At 38.1% G+C, this 23,914-nt stretch overlaps 1 long non-coding RNA gene across 2 annotated transcripts in view; it reads right to left on the bottom strand.

Annotated features, from left to right (window-relative positions):
* Nucleotides 1-989: 989 nt before the first annotated feature.
* The window catches only part of LOC147584221 (uncharacterized), a 198,412-nt gene continuing 175,487 nt past the window's right edge, over nucleotides 990-23,914 (bottom strand). Inside the window, exon 9 of one of the 2 annotated variants that reach the window (XR_015243034.1) lies at nucleotides 990-1,515. This is a non-coding gene — a long non-coding RNA (uncharacterized LOC147584221). The remainder of the gene's footprint in view (nucleotides 1,516-23,914) is intronic. The other variant, XR_015243006.1, reaches the window with a different exon arrangement.

The following is a 23,914-nucleotide window of genomic DNA, read 5'->3' as shown; positions in this document are numbered from 1 at the left end:
AAGCCAAGCTCTCTTGACTGGTAGTGCCAGTCCTTGGACTGTGTCCTTCTGTTAAGCCCACAAATCAAGTGAAGCAAGCCCCACACTCCTGAATAAGTAGGAAGATCACATAGCAGTTCATTAGGACTTGCCCCAACCAGACATTGTCACATAAGGTAGATGGTTCTGCTCTGGAGTTGGGCCAAATGTGACATGACCAGAATACCTCTAACTTCTTAGTATTACACTCTTTTGCCTCTTAAAAATCAAACCCGCAATTATTTAATCCTTCAGCAAAAATGAGATTTATGAAGAGAAATGTATGCAGGTGGGTATGTGAGGAGCCCTACTTCCCCCTCCATCCTCATAGCTCTCTATCTTTGATTCCTGATGTTTCACCATGCCCGCCCACCAACCATGAAAGAAGACTACTTTTTTATTGATTCAAGCAAGGACATAAATCCGTTTCTTAGTCCCCTTAGTACAAATGGAGATATGCTGTCATTTGGGAAAGTATCTGATATCTAAAAAGGGATCCCCCAAAGAAAATAAATTGATTAATTATGGAGTAATCTTTGAGTGGTCAAGTTTCAAAAGGATGGGATTCTGAAGCTACAACTATACATTGGCCCTAATGGCTAGTAAATCTGTTTGGACTCCTTCCTGGTTTCTTCTGTTAGTTACCCCTTAAGTGGTTACCCCTTTCCATCTGAGTCAAGGATAAAATGGCTATCTTCTTTCTCACCCACATCCATTACCCTGAACTGTCCAAGTTCCTTATTTTCTGTGACATGAGAGATTCTCTTCTACAGCTTTCTTAACTTCGCATATCCAATGGTCAGCAAACCCATGAAGGGTATTATTGCACAGTTCCAAAATCTCTAAGAGCTTCAAGGCACCTGTACCATTCATTTTTCTTTGCTTGAGGGAAAAACAGATATTGCATGTTAGACTGTGCTCACAAAGAGAACTCACAGCTACTACTCTAGAAGCTAGGGAGGACTTAGATGGTGTCAGAAACCAGAGATGGTCCATGAACGGCATCACACAGGACCTGAACAGACCTTGGCTGCCTTAGTCTAGCTTCTCCGTTGAGCCAGACATGAGTGACTCTGAGACTTTTCCTGGACTCTCAGGTGAAAGAAAATGTGCCTGTAGTTCCAGGATGGGAACCAGCCCACATTGCCTACTGCCTTAAGCAATGAGCTACTTAGTATTTGATTTATGTGAGGCCCAACAGAGATTTATTCCAAGTGGACTGTTGTGCCAGTGCAGGTGCCTGAGAAACCTGGAGATAGTAGGACTGTCCTGGAAGGACAGAGAACATCATGGGGGGAACAGGCAGCAAACCCAAGATGGAGGAGGCAGTAACTTTAGCGAGACTTACCTACACAACTTTGAGAGGCTGAAGAATAGATCACCCACACAGCCAGATGCTGCTTTGCCTGTGGGAGTTACTGTCCTCGAAGAACACATTCTGGATGGAGACGCAAAGCATGGTGATGTGGGTGAGTAGGAGGAGCTTGAGAGGGCCACCTAGAAAAGAAAGAGGACTTTTATAGGATTTTTGGGGGGCAGTTTTAGTAATTATTTTTCTAGAAGAGAAATGTAGATGTACAGCATTTTTGAAAGCTAACTGATAATTTCCCACCAATATTTCCCCACTTTTCCCTTCCCTACCTTACACTCAGAGCCACCAGGCTGTGTTCATAACCACATGGAAGAGAGGTGACAGCAAAAAGGTAGAGATTAAAAAAATATTCTATCCAATCCCCAAACACTAAAAGAGAGAAGCTGTTTACTTAATGTAGGAAATAGGACCTTAGACAACACCCTAGAGATCTCTATAACCTAGCATGGTTTGCACTTACCAAAGAATACCAATAGACCTGGAAGGCCAGGAGCAAAGGAACAGAGAATCTCAACAGACCCACAGAGACCAAGGACTGATACCTAGAGAGGAGGATGGACATTCCCAGCGGGGAAGGATGCTGCCCAGACAAATGCAGCTTTACCCCCTTCCACACAGTAGTACTTACTACACATGTACTTTGAAATGTAGCTATAAATCTTAGGGGGTGAGGGAATGAGGACATCTTAAGTGTGTGCCACATCAATGAAATAAAATAAAAATTAATTGAACTGTGGGGGGAAAATAAGGTCCTGTCTTGTTTGAGGTAAGATTATTCCTGCAACAATTACATTAAAAATGTAGGCTATAATTGTAATTCCCACCCCCTTTTCAGAAATGTAAAATGTACATCTTTTTTTTTAATATGAAATTTGTTGTCAAATTTGTTTCCATACAACACCCAGTGCTCATCCCAACAGATGCCCTCCTCAATGCCCATCACCCACTTTACCCTCCCTCCCACCCCATCAACCCTTAGTTTATTCTCAGTTTTTAAGAGTCTCTCTCTCATGCTCTAGTTTCTCTTCAGATCGCATAAACCCTTTTTTTTTTTTTCAACGTTTTTATTTATTTTTGGGACAGAGAGAGACAGAGCATGAACGGGGGAGGGGCAGAGAGAGAGGGAGACACAGAATCGGAAACAGGCTCCAGGCTCCGAGCCATCAGCCCAGAGCCTGACGCGGGGCTCGAACTCACGGACCGCGAGATCATGACCTGGCTGAAGCCGGACGCTTAACCGACTGCGCCACCCAGGCGCCCCTAAACCCTTTTTTAAGAGTCTCTTATGGTTCTTAGAAGAAGGGAATATAGTCCTCTTTCTATCATTTTAATGGTATGTTCTAGGCACATGTGAATAAGAGTCTGTAGTAGTTTTCTGTAGCTGCCATAATCACGGATCACAAACTGGGTGGTTTCAACAACAGAAAGTCATTCTCTCATAGTTCTATAGACTAGAAGTCAGAAATCAAGGGCTCAGCAGGACCATGCTTTCTCTGAAGGCTCAAAGAGAGAATCCTTCCTTGACTCTTCCTAGTTTCTGGTGTGGTTGTTGGCAATCCTTGGTACCCCATGGCTCATAAACACATCACTCCGATCTCTGCCTCATCCCGGTCTTCCACATATTCTCTTCCATGTCTGTCGCTGTGCCTCTTAAGTACACCAGTCATACTGAATTATGGGGTATGGTCATCTTAACTAATTACATCGACAATAGCCCTATTTCCAAATAAAGTCACATTCTGAGCTTCTGGAGATAGCATGAATTTGGGGAAGGGGGCACTGTTCAATCCAGTATAGTACCCATTGCCATGCTGCCTTCACAGCTGCATCCCAAATGCACAATTATCCTCTTAATTCTCTACAGAGAGAGCAGAGACCAAAGGACAACTTTTGACAAACTTTCTACTAAAGGAGCATAGAAAAGTCATTGAAATGTAGCAAACAAAGTAAATTATAATCCTACTAGCCATGGTTCCTTTCAACGTCAGCAGTTCTAGGCCCATCCAGGTGTCTCCTTGACTAATCCAAGAGCAGATTCCATGGACAGAAACCAACTTATTCCCACCAATGAAAGTATTCTTGACTCTTTGGTCTTGGAAACTAGACTTGAGGCCCCAGAGAACTGTTTATCCTTCCCTAGGGTCCAGGGTCTAATTCCCTTTCATTTTCTACTCTTGGACGAACTATTTTTTTTTTTTTTTTTTTTTACAAGATAACTGGCAATAGTAATGTCCCTTCAGGAGAATAGTACCTTCTACCTGCAGAAGAAGAGAGTGGTCTTATGTAATTAATTAAGAAAGAAAGAAAGTCTTACTATCATTCATGGCATAATTACAGCAGAGCTTAGAAGTTATACTTCAGTACATTCTGAGGTTTTCAGTTTTAAAGGACACCAAAAATTAAGAAGACAATTTTATTCAGTTAACTTAGCAACTCAATGTAGCTTCCAGGAGTCCAGGGGTCATATCTGTCTTTCTCACTAGAGTAATTCCCACAGCAGAATCCTCCATGTGATAAGTGAGCTCAACCACAATTCACTGAACGAATGAATCAAAGTTGAATTCAAAAGCTTTTTAAACGCTTTTTTTGATCTCCTCCCCAGCATAAAGTAATGATCATTCCTACTCTCCCTTTCAAATACAAAGTTCCTACACAGAACTCTCAACACTTACTCCCTTCTCCCCACAAAATCATACATTACCCGGGGAAAAAGTATCAGCATAAGGCATAGCTATTTAACTGCACACAGAGGAAAGAAACATGAAACATCCTTCCTCCCCCCAAAAGCAACTAAGTTCTAGGAGACATTGCTCTGGTTAAACATAAGGCAACTATGTAAATTATAAAATAGAACTCCTGGGTAACCAGAGGACCCATCTATTTTCCCCAAACAAAGGAATACCCTCTTCCCAGGTCTCTGATTCTATCTAGAAATGTGTCAAGGACATTTTTCTGGCTTCTCTACTTCCATCCTTGTGCCCCATCTGCCCTTCCTCCTATCCTACCAGGTAGCTCTCCATCCGGGTTGACACCAGCCTCTTATCCACACCCCTTGTGGGTTCACTGGGCCCACCATTCTGCAGCTCCAATTCACCTGCCTGTTTAAGATTTAGGTTGTCCAAAACTGACCATTGACTTTTGACCTGCTATTGACTTCTCAGTCCTTCCTTTTGAAATGCTCCTTATGCTGACTTCGGCCATTTCTGGCTTCCCTGTCTTGCTCATGTAATTTAACCTTAACATCTATCTGCCCCTCTGGCTTCTGACTCCTCTCTGGCTCAGCTTTCCTTCAGTATTTCCTCTGGCCTTGTGTCTATCCAGCCCTTCTTAGATTACCAGTCACCCTGGCCGTAGCCTTTGAGTTCTTGTAGTAACACACTCTTCCCTGGCCATCCTCCCCAAGGACACTAGACTTCTGTCTCTCACTATCCATTTCACTGGGCACTCCAATCCTTTGTCCATATTCCTTGTCTGTAATATGAAGACCTTCACAAATGGATCCTTACATCCTCTCCCTGTTCTACTTGCTGCACATGAGGATTATCATACGGGTCATCAGATTACTGAACACTAATTATCCAACACTAAAGTTGGATAAACACTTTATAAACCCAAACTACCCAAATCTACACTGTGAGATATTGTCAGTAACTGCATCTCATTTTTGTTTTATTTTATAATAGATTATACAGTTTTTAGTTCAATTTAAAAAAGTTAATCTTAGCATCTAGACAAGTGAAATTTGAACTTAAAAATTTTCTAAGTTTGCTTCTTCCTTGAGAAAGAACAGTATGAGTATGAGCTCTGTAAGCAGATGGCCTTGTTTGAGTCTTAAATCTGTCACTTACTATATGCATGTCTTCTGGAGCAAATTACCTAAACTATGCCTCATTTTTTTCATCCAGAAACTGGGAATGATACTATTTCTAACCTCAAAGGCCTATTATAAGGTTGAAATGCCTTCAAAAATGTAAAGGGCTTACAACAGAATTTAGAGCATAAAAAGCTTTCCATGAGTACTCACTACCATTATTATTGTTCCTGATTGAAGACTCAATCTACTGCAGTCAGCAGCTCAGAGGTCATCCATGAACTGTAACAATACTCGCAGAACCTTCTGGCAAAGCAATTAAGAAAGATGATGGCATCTCTATTACAAATATGTAGAAGTAAAGTCTTTATTGGGGGGAAAAAAGAGTGGAGCCCTACTGTCATGCCTTACAATAGCTGGAAAAGCAGTCCGGATCAGTCCATCACTGGAGAGGTTCTGATCTTACTACTTTAGTCATAATCTATCTAAGTAGACTCACAGATTGTTTTTTAATCAATAGTACCTAGAAACCATCTTCTTCTTTCCTTTTCTACCTCTCTCCTCACAATAACTTTTATTCCTGATAGAGAGTCCATGGATCCTCACATGGAATACCATCTAGCAAACAAGCCAAATTCCTTACCAAGACTGAGGACTTCTCATAGCACACATTTGACACATTAGGTAGGTCATAGGAATAGGGATTCTGGCCTTATCCCTTTTGGAATGATGGGGAAAAATATAAGAAGCTCTCATTTCTTACAGAGACATTAACATCATAACCAAAGTACCAATTTCCTTTTAAAGATATTTTAGAACAATCATCATTTTCCTCAGATGATAGTCAATCCTCATTATTTGTGAATTTGCCTACTTGCTAAAATCTATTTGTAAGCCCAAAATCAATACTCGCAGGACTTTTGCAGTCATTAGTAGGCATCGAGTGCAAAAAATTTGAGTTGCTCCATGTGCAAGTTCCCAGATGAGGTCAAACAATGCAATGTTCTGCCTTCTTGTTTCAGCTCTCATACTGTAAGTAAGTATTCTTTTCATGATCTATTTAGTGCACATTTTTCACAGTTTTGTGCCTTTTGTCAGTGATTCTACAGTTTAAAAGTGCCCAAGAGTAGTGTCAAAGTGCTTCTAGTGCTCCTGAGTGCAAGAAGGCTGTGATGTGCTTAAGGGAGAAAAAAAATGTGTTAGATAAGCTTCTCTCAGGCATAAGTTGTAGTGCTATTGGCCACGAGGTCAAAGTTACTGAATCAACAGTATATTAAATAAGGTGTCTTTACAGAGAAGCATACATAAAACAAGGTTATTGATCAGTTGATATAATGCTATGACCAGTCATTGGCAGTAAACTAACCATGTATTTTCCCTAGGGGCAATGGTTCAGTATTCACTAATTCAGTGTATATGGCAGCTTTATAAAACATAACATGAGTACAGTATAGACTATAACTGCAACAATGAAAATCAACTGTATATCCAAATCTGCATTAATTCACTCCAAGAATTCCCATTGCTAGCCACTCTAAAAGCATAGTAGGTTTTCATAACAAAACTACTCCTCCAAAGTAAATTTACTTGTTATATAAACTGAAAAATTGATTTAAGGAATCCACCCTTTGATAATAAAGGTGTTGAATATACCTCACCTGAAAGAGAACTGTGAGATAGCAAAAACAAAATTTAGTCTAAGAATGGAGATAAAAGAAAAAATAAAACAAAAACCATTATTGAACTGGGAGTTATCACTCCCTTTTCCACTTCCTGATTTAATTGTCACACCCTCTGAGGGTGCCTGGGTGGCTAAGTCAATTAAGGTTCAGACTCCATTTCGGTTCAGGTCATGATCTCATGATTCAGGAGTTCAAGCCCCTTGTCAGGCTCTGCACTGACAGCACCAAGCTCGCTTGGGATTCTCTCTCTCCCTCTCTCTTTGCCCCTCCTGCTTGTGCTCTCTTTCTCTCAAGATAAATAAACTTTTAAAAAAATTCCAAGCCCTCTATCCCATCAGCCCACCAGATAGCAGAGAGATGACAGGCAACTATCACCAGGCATGAGGTTCTACTGACAAGGAGATCAGAGTCTCTTTGTTTATCTAATCTTCCAGGCCCACAAGAAAAGAGCTCAGTAGACATATACCTCCCTTCCCTTTCATCTTATAGAACAAAAACAGGTGTGGCTTTCTCTACCACCCACCACCAGCTAATGCACCTCAGGATGGGCCCTGGCTCCAGGATAGAAAGAAAAGGTGAGTGACCTAGTGCAAAGAATTAGGAGTATCTAAGACTACCTTCACTTTTAAAACCTAATGCAAGGTCAGAGGGTCCTTAAGACCCTCTCTGGCACCAGTCTCAAGTTTGAGTTTCCCCAAGACCATCCTCAGGTTCAACACAGTGCTAGAAGACTCAGGGAACTCAGCAAAAACCATTATACTCATAGTTATTATTTATTATAGTGAAAGGTTATAGGTCAAAAAGTAGCCAAGGAAAGAGGCACATAGGACAGAAGTCAAGAGTTCCAGGCATGAGCCTCCAGTTGTCCTCTGCCAGTGGAATCATGCAAACAGTGCCTATTTCTCCCAGCAATCGTCTCTGACAATATAGAGAGCACAGAGAATTGCCTACCCAGGGAAGACCACCCAAAGTACACCAGAATGTACATTTTTGTTTTATGGCATCAATTTCTTTTTTTGGATAAGGAAAAAAGGGATTCCTGCCTCAAGGTTGTTCCTGGGAAAAACCAGAATGACTATGGGATCCCAGCCACCTCTGGGTTACAAGCAAATAAATGGACAAACTTCCCTTTCCCAAACAACTGCAAATTATAAAGGAGGAAATCAATAAAAAATCATCTGGCTTATCAGGCTTATTGTCTGATTGTTTAATTATCTTGTTACAATCAGGAGTTTAATACCTGGAGTGAAAGCTCAAAATCATACCTTTTTGTACTAGTTTTCTAGGGCTTTTATATATAACACAATAACACAGAGTGGGTGGCTTAAACAACAGAAATTTATTTCTCACAATTCTAGACACAAAGTCCAAGATCAAGGTGCCAGCAGGGCTGGTTTCTCTGAGACCTCTCTCTGCCTTGTAGATGGCTGTCTTCTCCCTATGTCCTCACAGGGTCTTCCCTCTATGTGTGTCTGTGTCCTAATCTCTTTTTCTCATAAGGACACCAATCATATTAAATTTATGTCCTTTATAATGACCTCATTTTAACTTAGTTACCTCTTTAAAGACCTAATCTCCAAATACGTCACCCTCTGAGGTACTGGGGGTTAAGATTTCAACATACAAATTTGGAGGTGGAAGTGGGGGTCAATTTAGTACTTGATACTTTTTACAATTAATGAATACAAAGCTGGTATTAGAACTTTATGACAGGACATCTAAGAATGGGATTAATAGCTAAAAGCCTCAGTGATTCTGGCCTGGAGCATGGCTTACATGTCTTAGAAGTAATTTAAGAAGTTGGCCTAAGAGAATCCAATCAATGGAAAGTAAATCTTTCAATTATGTTATTGTCTACATAGATTCTATATTTTCTTTCCTAAAGATATTTAACTTTTTTTATATGGACACAATAATATACTTACTACTGATTAATCTGCACCATGTGTGGACTCAGGATTTGACTCTTGGTAATGTTCGGTCCAACATTTTGTAAAGTAACAAAACTACAAAACTACCTTTTTTTTTTTTTTTTTTTTTTTTGCTTTTGTGTTAAGAGTACCTGTCTCAGGGATCAACTCCATAAGGCATTATCTTTTTCTCATAAATATCATTTTATTAACTTATCCTCACAACAGACATTTTCTTTATTTTCTTACGGTAATCATCTTAGGAAAAAGTGTTTGCCAGTATTTGATAGCTATTTGTTAATAAAATTTTAATTCTGATGCTTACCATAAAATGCTTAATATCATTTAATATTGTTATTGAGAATGACATCAGATAACACTAAGATAAAAATTACTCATATTTGCTTCAACTGTGGACATTCTGAATTTTTTCACCTAAAAAAGTCTCATGAGATTTGTATTCCCATCTGATAAGTGAGAGTCATGATCACATGTGACGGAGTCATTACTCAGACCTCTGATGCTGGTTAAAAACAGTATCTAAAATAGGCTCTGTTGCTTTTCCTGGTGTCTTGGCTGCACTGTACTACATCTACAACACTGCAGGTGTCTTTCATTCACTGCAGAGCAGTTTGTGCCATTGAATAACAGCAAGTGTGCATGTTCCACTTTCTATGCAGCTTTGACAGTTGGTTCCCCTTTTGCATCTCCATTCTGTCCCCTGGTGAATTCAATACCACATTAAGAAAGCACCCTACTATTGCTCACTCTTCAACAATAATAGCAGCTACCATTAGTCAGGATACACTAGGTTTCAGTTACGCTTCTTTCTGTGAAATGCATTCTCTTGCCTACAACATTCTCTTCTAGCCCACATCAAGGATCCCTTTGATTAGGACTTCCAAATTGCTATTTTCAACAATGATGTCTCTGGTTCCAAACCAGTTTCTTCATGTCCTTACTCAAATTCAGCAAGAACAAAACTCAACTTTCAATGAATTCACCTTCCCTACCATTTCTCTATTTACAATAATCCTTTGTTGCATCGAAGTCCCAATCATTATATACTCAATATCTCGGAATCATCTTCAACTCTCCGTTATCCCTCTTATTTGATTAGCTAGCAATTTCCACCCATGTCTCTCTTAAAAATTTTTATTATTTGTATCTATTCCTACATCCCTATCCCAATAGATTAACACACCAAGGCAATAACTCTTTAAGTTTAGGTAACACCCTCATCACTCTTCATGTATGTATTCTCTTCATTTATCGGTGTTTACTATGCACTTCTACCCAAATAATCATCCTAATGTACAACTCTTATCATGCTATGTATTTCCAAAATAAAATAGCTTTAGGATATACATGATAAAGTCCAACATTTATCTTAGTTTTCAGTGCCTTGTATGACCTGATCCTATTTGCTGTAGTTTCTTTTGAAGACCTCTTAAGTAAGAGGGAAAGGAAGAGAAGAAAGGATAAAAAGGAAAGGGAAGGAAAATGTAAAAGGAAAGGTGGAAGAAGAGAGGAAAATGGAAAAGAATATCTTTGTTGGAAATGACAGCCACCAACTTCAAAATAAATTAACCACAAAAATGAAATCATTGACACATATAACTAGGAATGTAAGAGCTGAATTTGGCTTTTGAATAGTTGGATCCAGGGTCCTACATGATATCATTAGTACACTGTGTTTCTATTTCACAGCCCTGTTTTCCTCAGTATCTGCTTTATTCTCAGTCAAGGTTTCTGTAAAAAGATGGAAATGATCTAAACCAGTTTAGCAAGCCTATTTAGATAGCATTGGCTTACCTTACATCTTGTCCCCAACTCTGAACCAATCACAGTGACCAAGGACAAATGATATGGTCATTAATCTGACTTGAAATATATCCTCTTCCTTAGAGTTAGCCAGTGTGAGCCCCACCCGAACAAAATGGATGGAGAGTGGGGGAGAGGAAACTCTTCAAAAAGATTGTGATGTGACATAACACATGTATGTAAGAACTAAATTTGTAAAAGTTAGTGAGAATACTTACCAATATAGAATTGCCAATTCTACTAATCATCCATTGGTGAGATCTTGTCAACTTAATTCAGTTTCCTTTTTACTTTACTTTCTTTCACTCACTCACACTCACACACACACACAACAAACACAAAATAGGCATCGAATTTATGCCACCAGCTGCTCCAAAAAAAACAAGATCCTCAAATGAACCTTGACAAAGTACTTCCAAAAATACAAATGACAAATGTGTATGGAGTTAAGTATGGGCCTTACATTGAAGTTCCCCACAATATTAATTTATATATGTATAGAGCTATGGATTTTAAAGAACTCTCATGTTAAAGCTTTTTTTTTCTTTCCGTTTTTTTTCTTTGTTGCTACTTATTAAACTTACATCTTAATGAAACGAAGATGTTAGTTGAAAGTTGCTCTAAGCACAATGATGTTTTCAGGAGAAAACTATATGACTTTTCAATTGCTTGTACTTATCAGTTTCTTTTTCTTTACTTTCTCTTTTTTTCTTTTGGGCAGAAGGTTTATGCAGAGCTAGAATAAACAATCCTAAAATTTGTGTGGAACCACAGAAGACCCCAAACAGCCAAAGCAATCTTGAAAAAGAAAAGCAAAGCTGAAAGCATCACAATTCCGGACTTCAAGTTATATTACAAAGCTCTAGTGATCCAGACAGTATGGTAATGGCACAAAAACGGATACATAGATCAATAGAACAGAAGAGAAAACCCAGAAATTGACCCACAACTATATGGTCAATTAATCTTTAACAAAGCAGGAGAGAATACCAATGGAAAAAAAGACAGTCTCTTTAGCAAATGGTGATGAGAAAACTATACAGCAACATGCAAAAGAATGAAACTGGACCACTTTCTTACACCATACAGAAAAATAAGTTCAAAATGTATGAAAGACTTAAATGTGAGACAGGAAACTATTAAAATCCTAGAAGAGAACACAGGCACTAACTTCTTTGACCTCGGCCTGAACAACTTCTTTCTAGATAGGTCTCCTGAGGCAAGAGAAACAAGGGCAAAAATAAACTATTGGAACTACATCAAAATAAAAAAAAAATGTGCATAGCAAAGGAAACAATTAAAAAAAATAAAAGGTAACTTTCATGTAAGGCCTTTTTTTAAATATAGTTTCAAGTTTTTATTTAAATTCCAGTTAGTTAACATACAGTGTAATATTATTTTCAGATGTAGGATTTAATGTCATCACTTACATACAACACCCAGTGCTCATCACAAGTGTCCTCCTTAATACCCATCACCCATTTAACCCATCCTCCCACCACCTCCCTTCCAGCAGCCCTCAGTTTGTTCTCCATAGTTAAGAGTCTGTTTTATGGTTTTCCCTCTCCCTTTTCCCCCCACTATGTTCATTTATTTGGTTTCTTAAATTCCACATATGAGTGAAATCATATGGTATTTGTTTTTCTCTGACTTACTTCACTTAGCATAATAATCTCTAGTTCCTCCATGTTGTTGCAAATGGCAAGATTTCGTTCTTTATGGTTGAGTAATATTCCACTATATATACTCTATCCTCTTTATCCATTCATCTGTTGATGGACATTTGGGCTCATGGATTTGAAGAACAAATATTGTTAAAATGTCTATACTACCCAACATCTACACATTTAACACAATTACTATCAAAATACCAACAGCACTTTTCACAGAAGCCAGGACAAAAAATCCTAAAATTTGTATGGAACCACAAAAGACCCCAAATAACCAAAGTGATCTTGAAAAAGAAAAGCAATGCTGGAAGCATCACAATTCCAGACTTCAAACTATGTTACAAAGCTCTAGTGTTCAAGATAGTATGGTGCCAGCACAAAAACAGACACACAGATCAATAGAAAGCCCAGAAATGGACCCACAACTGTGTGTTCAACTAATCTTTGACAAAACAGGAAAGAATATCTAATGGAAAAAAGATAGCCCCTACAGCAAAAGGTGTTGGGAAAACTGGACAGCAACATGCAAAAGAATAAAACTGGACCACTCTCCTACACCATACAGAAAAGTAAATTTGAAATGGATGAAAGGCCTAAATGTGACACAGAAAACCATTAAAATCCTAGAGGAAAGCATAGGCAGTAACCTCTTTCACATCGGCCTTAGCAACTCCTTTCTAGATATGTCTCCAGAGGCAAGGGAAACAGAAGGAAAAATGAACTATTTGTACTTCATCAAGATAAAAGTCTTCTGCACAACGAAGGAAACAATCAACAAAACTAAAAGGCAACCTTTGGAATGGAAGAAGATATTTGTAAATGACCTATCTGATGAAGGGTTAATATCCAAATATATAAAGAATTTATCAAACTCAACACCCAAAAAACACATAATCCAGTTTTAAAATGGGCAGAAGACATCAATTTTTTCAAAGAAAACATCCAGATGGCTAACAGACATATGAAAAGATGCTCAAAATTACTCATCATCAGGGAAATACAAATCAAAACTACAATGATATCACTTCACACCTGTCAGAATGGCTAAAATTAATACCACAGGAAACAATAGATGATGGTGGGGATGTGGAGAAAGGGCAAATCTCTTATACCGTTGGTGGGAATGCGAACTGGTGCAGCCACTCTGGAAAACAGTGTGGAGTTTCCTCAAAAAGCTAAAAATAGAACTACCCTACAATCCAGCAATTGCACTACTAGGGATTTACCCAAAGGATACAAAAATACTGATTGGAAGGGACACATGCACCCTGATGTTTATAGCAGCATTATCAACAATAGCCAATCATATTAAATCCTAGGTGATCTGAATAACACCACCATGAAATACAGTTTTTCATTTTACACACAATGCATTCATTTCTCAGGAGACAGTAAAAGATAGTCCCCTGAAAACTTCTCAGTTGTCATGTAGAATTGGTCATTTCCTCCAGCTCTATTCTCATTCTTTCCAGTAAAGTTCCTTGTGAAGAAGGCATATGGAGGTGCCTCAGTACTGCCTCTGCCAGAGCTCATTTTTTAAGGGGTTGACAATTGTTCAGAGAGCACTGTATTTCCTCTTTGTTCTCCTGCCCAATGAGAAAATAAATTCCCATTGATCCCACCTCCACCCAAAGAATAGCCCAACTTCTTCCAAAATTATTTCTGCTTCTCCTTCCAATCATATGTCCTTCCGAGTTTTATAGTCAACCCACTGGGAAGCCAAAATCAAACCCAACCAACTGAGAAACATAAAAGTTCTTGTAACGAAGAATAAGAAAATGCTAATCTCTGCACTATTATTACAAATACTTTTCTAAAACATAATTTAGCTAATAAACTTTAATTCTCCTATGGCAGTGGCTATTTGTGTTTTGTTTGTTTGTTAATGTTTTTATTTATTTTTGAGACAGAGACAGAGCATGAGCAGGGGAGGGGCAGAGAGAGACAGAGAGAGAGAGACAGAGAGAGAGAGAGAGAGAGAGACAGAATCTGAAGAAGGCTCCAGGCTCTGACCTTCAGCACAGAGCCCGACACGGGGCTCGATCTCACAGACCGTGAGATCATGACCTGAGCTGAAGTTGGCCGCTTAAATGACTGAGCCACCCAGGCACTCCTGGCAGTGGCTATTTGTAATATTCAGAAGCACATTCTATAGTTTTAATGTTTTCAACAAGCGTAACTTTGACATTTTAAAAGGTATAAATTCAAAGAAATAATGTAAAACTATGGAAATCCCTGTTTTTTTAATTCTTCTTCCATAATATTTCATAGTTGACTATACACAGTAGTTACTTTAAAATGTTTTCCTGGGGCACCTGGATGGCTCAGTCAGTTGACTGTCACAATCTCACAGTGAGGTCCCAGTATCACAGTGTATGGGTTTGAGCCCCGTGTCGGCCTCTGTGCTGATGCCTCAGAGCCTGGCACCTGCTTTGGATTCTGTGTCTCCCTCTCTCTCTACCTCTCCCCCACTTTGGTTCTCTCTCTCTCTCTCTCTCTCTCTCTCTCTCAAAAATAAATACATAAATAAAATGCTTTCTTAAAATTAATTAAAGCATTGTCTTTGGAGATCCAAAATGCCAAACTTGCTAGAGAAAAACTTCTTTAATTCAGATCTCATTAATTCAGATTGCTCTTTCAATTAAGAACTAAATTGTCTACCTTAGTTCTACTAATAAGAAATGTGACATGACAATTATATAATGTAATCATAACAGATATGAATTGAGTGCTGATTGGCAGTGCCAGGAATTACACTGTTTTATAGTATCTTATTAAATCTTTATAATGAATTTAAGTAATTAATCTGTTCTTTACAGGTGCAAAAACTAAATTTCAAAGACAAACTAGCAAGGTGGTATCTACAGTGGTTAGAACCTAGCTACAAACACCAGGCTCTTATTCAACACACTATACTCTTTCTCCTTCTAGAAGGTAATCACTTCTTGTAAGAGTGCATTAATTTGGTAATTTTTTTAATACATACCTTCAAGTAAATCATCTTAGCAAACAATATTTTGACAGCATATTTTATTTATCATGTACATCTATAAGTAATTAAATACATTTCTTTCTTGAGTTTTTTTAAATATATCTTGTCATAAGTTGCTGAGACTTTCCTAGACCCCTCTACTAAATTTACTACCAGTTAGTATGTTTACACTCTGCATTCCATACCCATGACCCTCATTCTCATTACTCATAATTTCTAATTCAATATTTACTGCCATTTCAGTTTTCAAGAGTCCTATTAAATTCTTTGAATATCAGAGTTACATTTGTTGGGAAACACATTTGTTAGTCTCAGATTTTAATAATTAAGATAAATTGCTGTAGAGAGAGGTAGGAAACTAATCTTTCCTATAAATCCAGGAATATTGAATTTCCCACAAAAGCCTTATTCTAATAATCTCATCTTTCCTGTAATGCTATTTCCCTAGTGGGAAGATCAGGTCAATGTGTTCCACAATTTTTGGACAACTTTGTATTTTGGATCAGAAATGTATGGCAGTGAACAGCTGTGGAGAAAATAGAATGCAGTGTGCTGAATAAACACAGGCCAATTCACACTGAAATTAACTCTCACTGTTTTAGCACAACAACCATACAAACTATATGCTTCTAGTCTTTGTTGTAACTCAATCCTGCCTATATAGGCTACATTAGAGATGCCCTGATGGTATTTACTTCTATGTCAACAATCAGTTGGCTAGAATCTCTCCTAGATATTTCAATTTCATCAACTTCAAAGACCATTTGTCTTCTGTGCCCAGTACAGACAAAAACAAGAGTCCTTCCCAGACAGCTGTGCCTAAGGGCCATGCAAAAGTGAGTGGTAGTCCAAGGCATGTATTTATGGAAAAAATTCCTAAATACTAGAACAAATCCAATACTTCTCTCTCCTGCCCCGTCCATCTGTCACCTTTCCCAAGTATGGAACAGCTCACTGTAAGTGGACGATATGTTCCCAGCTGCGGCTGACTCATATCATGACTATGAATCCAAATCAGCATCTTCCCAGTGTGGGAAAAATCTGAACTTAATCAATTCCCCATGTAGAAGGCACTTCCAATTTGTCTCATCCTCTCTGGAGAACAAGAAAGTCACCTAACTTGGAAGATTTGGTGACCTAAACTCATCCAACTAAGATGTGGAATAAAGGACAAAAATTGTTGGTGAATCTCTTACTAGAATGTTCAAAGAAAAAGAAAACCAAACAAACAGAGAACAACAATGAAACCATGGAATCTAGTCAAGAAAACTGAAGTCATGGTAAAGTACAAAAATGAATAAACGAAAAAACAAAATCCTAAAAACCCTTTCTCCTCTCAGCCAGCAATTTTCCATAGCAACCTGTTCCAATCACAAATCAAAGTGTTGCTGAAAGACCAGAGCTATTGAAAGCATTTTCATCATCCAGCACAAATGTTTTTATGTTAAATGTGCTATCAAACACCCCGGACTGACTATGTGGGCCACACCATTGAATGAGATAAGGTAATTGCAGCTGCATATCAAGTCAAAAGCTGCAGCTCAATGCAAAGGCATTCAAAATTAAAACCCCTAGAAATTTTTTCAATCATAAAATATTTGAGACATACAAAAAGTCTAGGATATAATATAATCAGCACTCATTTACGCAGATGTTTATCCTCCATGAGCTTAAGAAATAAAACATTAAATCTCAGTTTAAGTCTCCAATGTGTCCCACCCTGGCAGCACTACCTTTTTCTCCACATAGCTTATCATTATCCTAAATTTTGTGTTTGTCTTTCTCAAAAATGTCTTTGTATTTTTACTACATGTGTCTCAAAACAATATAATTGTTTTCTATATTTAAAACTTTAAATTGTATAATTATGTCTGCATCCTTCCTATATAAACATTATGTGAGATTTATCCATGATGATATACGGTTCTTGTTTATTCTGTTATAGCATTTCATTGAACATATATGTAACAATTCATTTGCCCATTTCTCTAGTGATGGAATTAAGGTTGTTTCTATTGTTTTCTATTACCAACAGTGCCATTTTGAAAATTTTTGTACATTTACCTTTGTGTATACTATTGAGTGTTTCTTTAGTGCAGGATCAGAAACCATGCCTGTGGGCCAAATCTGGCCTGCCATCTGTTTTCGTCAATAAAGTTTTATTGGAATACAACCATGCTTCGTTGTTTATACATTGTCTATAGGTGCCTTCACACTATAGTGGTGGAGTTGAGTAGTTGTGACAGAATCTGAATTTCTGTCAGATGGTTTGCAAATCTGAAAATATTTATTATCTTGTCTTTTACAGAAAAACTTTGCCCACCTCCACGTTAGGATATAAATTTAGCAGTGACATGTTTGAGTCAAAGGCTACACGAGTATTCAATTTTACCAAATGTTGCTAAATGTTCCCCAAAGTTATGTACCAATTTAAACTCTCCTCAATAATATAAAAACATCCCCATCTTTACTGCTTCTCATCCTCACCAGTACTTGAAATCTCAAAAATTTCCAAATTATATCCATTTATTTTGTGGTTCCATTTCAAATATCCTGGAGTTGTTAGAATGGTTCACATCTATATTTGTGTATAACACATTTCAGAGTAATAATTGAAATGATAGAGCAATGACATAATTCCATCCCAAGGTCAGGCTGAGGCATAAAAGTGCCAAAGGACCCCTTCCATTTGGTTCCAGAGTTCCTCTTCCCCAAGCCCTACATCCCCTTCTCTTTCATGACACCTCTACCCGAATCACACTATCTCTAAAGACCTGGATCTGGTCTGGATCATGTATACCACGTTCTTCTATAGCTCCTAATTTACTATCCGCTGAAATAATTTCCTACTCTTTCTCTTCACAGACATATTGTACTGCTAATCATAGTCCCAAAGGTTTCTCTTGAGTGGAGAGAAGAAAGGAAAGAAGCCCTACTGTTTTCAGTATGAGACACCTGGTCTGCACATTGCACAACCTAAGGGCAGCCTGCCAGCTAGGCAGAAGCAAGAATATGGGGGGAAAAAAAAAAAGGAAAGATTCATCTGTGCCTCTGTCTGCTCCAAGGGTGATACTCCTTGTCTAGGCACCTCTGGGATTATCTGATTTTGTTCATGTTCTTTGATGGAAAAATATTACCTTTTTATTTTTTATCTTCCCAGGGCCCCTGATATTGTTCTGGAACACAAGAGTTGATTTAAGAGTATATATTTTATTTCATTTAAAATTAGTTGGCTACGGTAAAGCAAAAACTCTTCCTTGTGGATATTTCTCTAATTTGCATGGGTAAATGAGACAAGGAAGTAGCATGGGATGATTATTGGAACAAACCCAGAGCACTGAAATCCCAAATTATGCCTCAGTTTGATAGTAAAGGCTATTGATATAAGTGATTTTAAGGAGGGGAAAGGGCAAGTGCAAGAGAAAAGGGAAAAGTCATTTGAGGAAGAAGAGAGGAAATCATGATGAAGGAAGAGAAAAGCAGCATGAAGAAAGGTTGAAAAAGAGGGTCATTTAATAAAAGATATGATAAATGATTAGCCCAATTCCAGCCACAGTAAACTACAAGTTGGGCTGTCATAATACAGGTACATGTGTTGATACTTAGAGGATAGGAAGCAGGGACTTCCTACCCTGGGGGTGACTAATTCAGGGCAGTGTAACTCAAAACCTTGTCAAGTATGAACTTCCCAGAAAGGCAAGGCAGAAGCAGTTGCTGGTGTGCTATGAGGCCATTCTGTGGCAGACAGCCATGGCCATGATATGCCTTGGGACTAACTCAATGATTTTCCTTTTGAACACTCTATGATTGGGTACAGAATCATCTGAGGCCATTAGTTTTGTTCCCGAAGATTTTGTCCTTCATTACTGGCAAACTCCACCATTACTATCTTTTTTTCAATCAGACTAGTTGTCTTATAAAAATTTGCAGTTTTTAAGCTTTATCTGAGCATGCATTCATTCTCCAGGCAACATGTGTCCCACAAATATTTATTGAGGGTCAACTCAATACACAAATTACAGAGAATATAATTTTTTTTTTTAGAGAGAGAGAGAGGGAGAGCAAGCATGCTCCAGCAGGGGAGAGGGGTAGAGGGAGAGGGAGGGAGGGAGACAGAGAGAGAGAGAGAGAGAGAGAGAGAGAATCTTAAGCAGTCTCCATGCTCAGTGCAGAGACCCAGATGGGGCTTGATCCCATGACCTTGGAGTCATGACCTAAGCTGAAATTAAGAGTCAGACACTCAACTGACTGAGCCACCCAGGCACCCCTAGAATACAAAATTTTAAAGAGACAGAGTCTCTGCCCTCAAAACGCTTACAGACATTTAAGTCACATAATGGATAGAAGAAGGACATGAACCAAGTGTCCAGAGCAGAAAATTGGGGGCAATGAACTCTGCCTGAGGGAGTTAAGGAATAGTTTTCACTAGATTTGAGCTGAATTTTGAAGAATGGTCAAGAGGAAGAAGGACAGTCTAGGTAGATGGACCAACATATGCAATGCACAACAATGTGGGAACACATGACATGTTTAGGGGAAATATTTTGAAATAATCACTACTAAGGGATGTGAAGTCTCAGCCTCATGTCCTTGAAGTCTAAGCACAAGTACCTGTGGAAATGTCAGCAAGTTGAGAATGGATTAGGGACAGAGAGCGAGGTATGAGCCAGCTAAGGAACTGTGACATTATTCTCTAGAGCCCTGCACATCTCACTAACTTGAATTTAATTAAAGTGAATTGACATCTAACTTTCAGCTAAGCACATTATTTAGTCTCATGACAGTTTTTGGCCAAAGTGAAAAAAAAAATGGGTTCTTTGATGGCACATGTGATGTATCAATGAAGATGATGATCATCTTCAGATATTGGAAGCACTGTCAGGTAGAAGAGAGATTTCACATTTTATGCCCAGATCCAGATGAAGGCCTAGAACCAATAAATGAAAGTTACAGGAATGCAGACTATTGCTCTGGGTCAGAAAAAAAGAAAAATAAAGGTCTATGCAGTATTTAATTCATTACTAACAAATCTATTAATGCAAAACAATTATGTTAATGGGAAAAGGAACTGTTTCATTATGCAAGTGTTCTTTGGCAAAAGTTTTCAGTTTTATCATAGCTTGGTAGTGATACATTTTGGTTTGATTTTTTTTCTCACTTCATAAAACTTCAAAGAATGACATTTTTTAAGAACCCCAAGTAATGCATTTTAGTATTATTTAAATGACTTGCTCTAATAAATGACAATTTCTGTATACTTCAAAGCAGTGTTAGACTGGAGAATAACATTTTCTTCTTAGCTCACAAATATATATTAAAGAGTTAAGAGGAGAAACACAATCAAAAGATAAAGAAAGGTTGAGAACAGGAATGCAAAGCAAGAAATAATCAATATGCAAAATGGAAAGTAACAGGTTCCACACATGTTACAATAAGGACAGGGAGGCCATAAGCAATTAATGCTTCCTGTGTTTGCACAGAGCTAGAAGCTGGGAAGCTGGTTCCCCATATTGTCTGGGGCCTTGCCCTCAGACCATGCTGTGCCCATCTCCTGCTAGGAACAGAGAGAGGGCAAGAATAAGATGTACAATACTTTTTTGAAAAATACATTTTGATGGATATTGGTGACCATTAAGACTGAGTAAGTGCAAAATGTTGCAGATGACAAAGACTAACCTACTGTCCAAAGCAGATTAGAATTCTTTTAAGAAAAAGAGAGTATGTATATTAGTCTGCTAATGCTGTCATAACAAAATACTTTTAAGTGTCTTGAAAAACAGAAACCTATTTTTTCACAATTCTGAAGGCTAGAAGTCTAAGACCAAGTTGTTGACAGGATTGGTTTCTTGCCTTTTTCTTTGGCTTGCAGATGGCTACCTTCTCACTATATCCTCACATTGACTTTCCTATGTGTTTACACATCCCTGGTGTCTCTCCCTCTTTTTATAAAGACACAACTCCTATTGGATTAGGACCCCACTCTTATGGCCTTAATTAACTTTAATTACCTCCTTAAACATCCTTTCTCCAAATACAATCATATTGGGGGTTCCCATTTCAACATATGGATTTTTTTGGGACATAATTCAGTCCATAACAATATTTAACACCCAAGACGTCAGGCCCAAACAAAAGACAGTAATACCTGCATTACTGTTCCAAAGATTTAACTCTAGCCTCTACTTTGCATGCCTTGTGGCATCTTGCTGACCTCTGAAACCCTACTTTTGCCATTTAAGAATTGTCAAAAATAACTATTTCTTGACTTTATACTTAGACTCGGCTTTTCAACTCTTGCCTGCAGAACTCTGAATTCTATTCAAGGACCTTCTATCAACTGGTTTCTAACACAAAGACTTCATCCCCTTAACTCTTTCTTGTTTGTGCCCAAGTAGGAGCCTTTCCTACAAAGTGACTTGAGCATGGTTGTCTTCCTCCCCAACCCCATCCATATGTATTTCCCCCTCAGGCTTCTGAGCAGACCTTACCTGCCAGTCCAGCTTCTCAATGGAGCTTAAAATATCTGCCAGCAAGTGTTCCTCTACCTACCAAACTGCAAGGTTTGAGTCAGAGACTTGTGCCTTGTTCATATTCAATTACTTGAGGCCTACCATAGTGCTTAGACAAGTAGCAATTTTCTGAAAAATGGTTTTTGAATAAATGACAAAGAACAAATCAATTTTCCAAAGAAAATACATGAGGAAGAAGGCTAGATATTTGACACTTAGTCTGGGATTTTTGTTTGTTCTAGAAAGGAGAATACATGTCCACATGCACTGATACTCTTAACAACCAGACCTGCACTTTGCCTGGCTGACACACAAAAGGAAAAGGGAAGAATAAGTAAAGGGTTGTAGTAAGAGTTATACTACCGGTGTTTCATTCCTTCACTCAACCAGCATTTATTGAGCACCAGCTACAATCTAGGAACTACACCGCCCGTACAGATTCAAAGAGGAATCCAGTTCTTGTACTTCTTGAGGTCATGATTTGTATGGCTAACAGATATAAATAAACAGAATTATAATACAGAATTTTATTTATATGCCACCTCATTCTACAAAAATAAATGAGAAAGTTTACAAAAGCTCATTAAATGCTGGAGTACAAAATTAAAAGTCGAGAGTCAGAGAAAAGGAAAATCTCACATAAATGCAGCTCAGTCAGGACTCTGTAGCTGTAGGTGCTAGAAGTGAGCAAAAAATTGTACCCAAACTACATAGTGGCTAAAAAAACATTCAGTTTTAAGATTTGTGGTAAGAAACATAACTCTTCCTTATGAGTTATGAGTTATGTATTACCTGTAAGAAATTTCTTTCTGTGTTTGTATGATGGGAACACTGTGGAGATTTCTAAGTCAACAGGACATAGTAAGTACATACCTGAAATCCTCACTTGCACTCAAGTAAACTAGAAATACTAAATAAAATATATTAAACTACACTTATATTTATGTACATAGCGTGGTATGAGAAATACCCAGATGCCAGAATTGTAGTCATTTTGAGCTGAAGTCTGGCAACTCATGGTAAAGAGGCAGATCCTGGGAGTGAACAGAGCCATAGAGTGTGTATGTTAACGCCAACCTGAGGATAAGAGTCAGAATTACCTGTCTTACCCCTGTGGTGAAAAACTGGTTGGTCTTCAAGCAAGAGAACAGGACTTGATAAGCAAATCATCTATTCAAGCCATGTGATTCCAGAATCTTGGATATGTGTCACATGATTGCAGAGGCCTAGTTAACACTATCTAAGTCCAAAAAATCCAGAGTCAAACACAAACTTAAGAGCTTGCTCAGGGATATTTAAAGCCCCTAAGGAAAGCTAAAAAGGGAAATCTCCACAATCCAGGGTATCCGTGAGTGAGCTCAAAGAGAAGATAATGCCCTAGGAAAATGAGCTCACAGAGAAGAATGGTAAAACATATGAGAATGTCTGCATCAAGATAATAGAAAACAGACATAACTCACAGCAAAGAAATAAGAGAATGAGTAAGGGATGCTTAAATGAGTACATTTTAAGTCTTCCAAGATATAAAGAAATCTTTTTTTGTGAAACAGAAAGTTATAAAATGGTACACTGATATTAAAAAACTCAATAGACAAGGCACCTAGGGGGCTCAGTCCATTAAACACCCGACTTTTGATTTTGGCTCAGGTCACGATCTTATGGTTTGTGAGATTGAACCCTGAGTGGGGCTCTGCACTGAGTGTGGAGCCTGCTTCAGATTCTCTCTTTCTCCCTCTCCACCTCCCCGACTCATGCATGCAAGAGCACTCTCTCTCTCCCTCACTCTCAAAATAAAAATGAAATTTTTAAAAAAGCTCAATAGAAGAAATATTAAAAGCAATTGAAAATAGAATATGAAGAGAAACCTAAGGACATTTTTTTTTCAGAATGAAACAGAAAAAAATAATTGAATAGGAAAAAAATTTGATTTCATTAAGAGAAATGAAAGGAAGTATGAGAAGGTGTGAAACACTTCTAAGAGGCATTCCAGATAAAGAATAAAATCGAGTCCCTCCTCAATATTTACAAAGATAATAGTTGGGAATTTTCCAGAAGTGAAGAAAGATTTGAGTCTTCGTTTTTGAAATGCCAATTAAATATGCTGGTGTGCAATGTAGTGATATTGC

This window comes from Puma concolor, chromosome A1 (assembly GCF_028749965.1).
Source record: "Puma concolor isolate L17-30 chromosome A1, mPumCon1.1.hap2, whole genome shotgun sequence".
NCBI lineage: Eukaryota > Metazoa > Chordata > Mammalia > Carnivora > Felidae > Puma > Puma concolor.
This window is presented reverse-complemented; position numbering and strand designations above follow the sequence as displayed.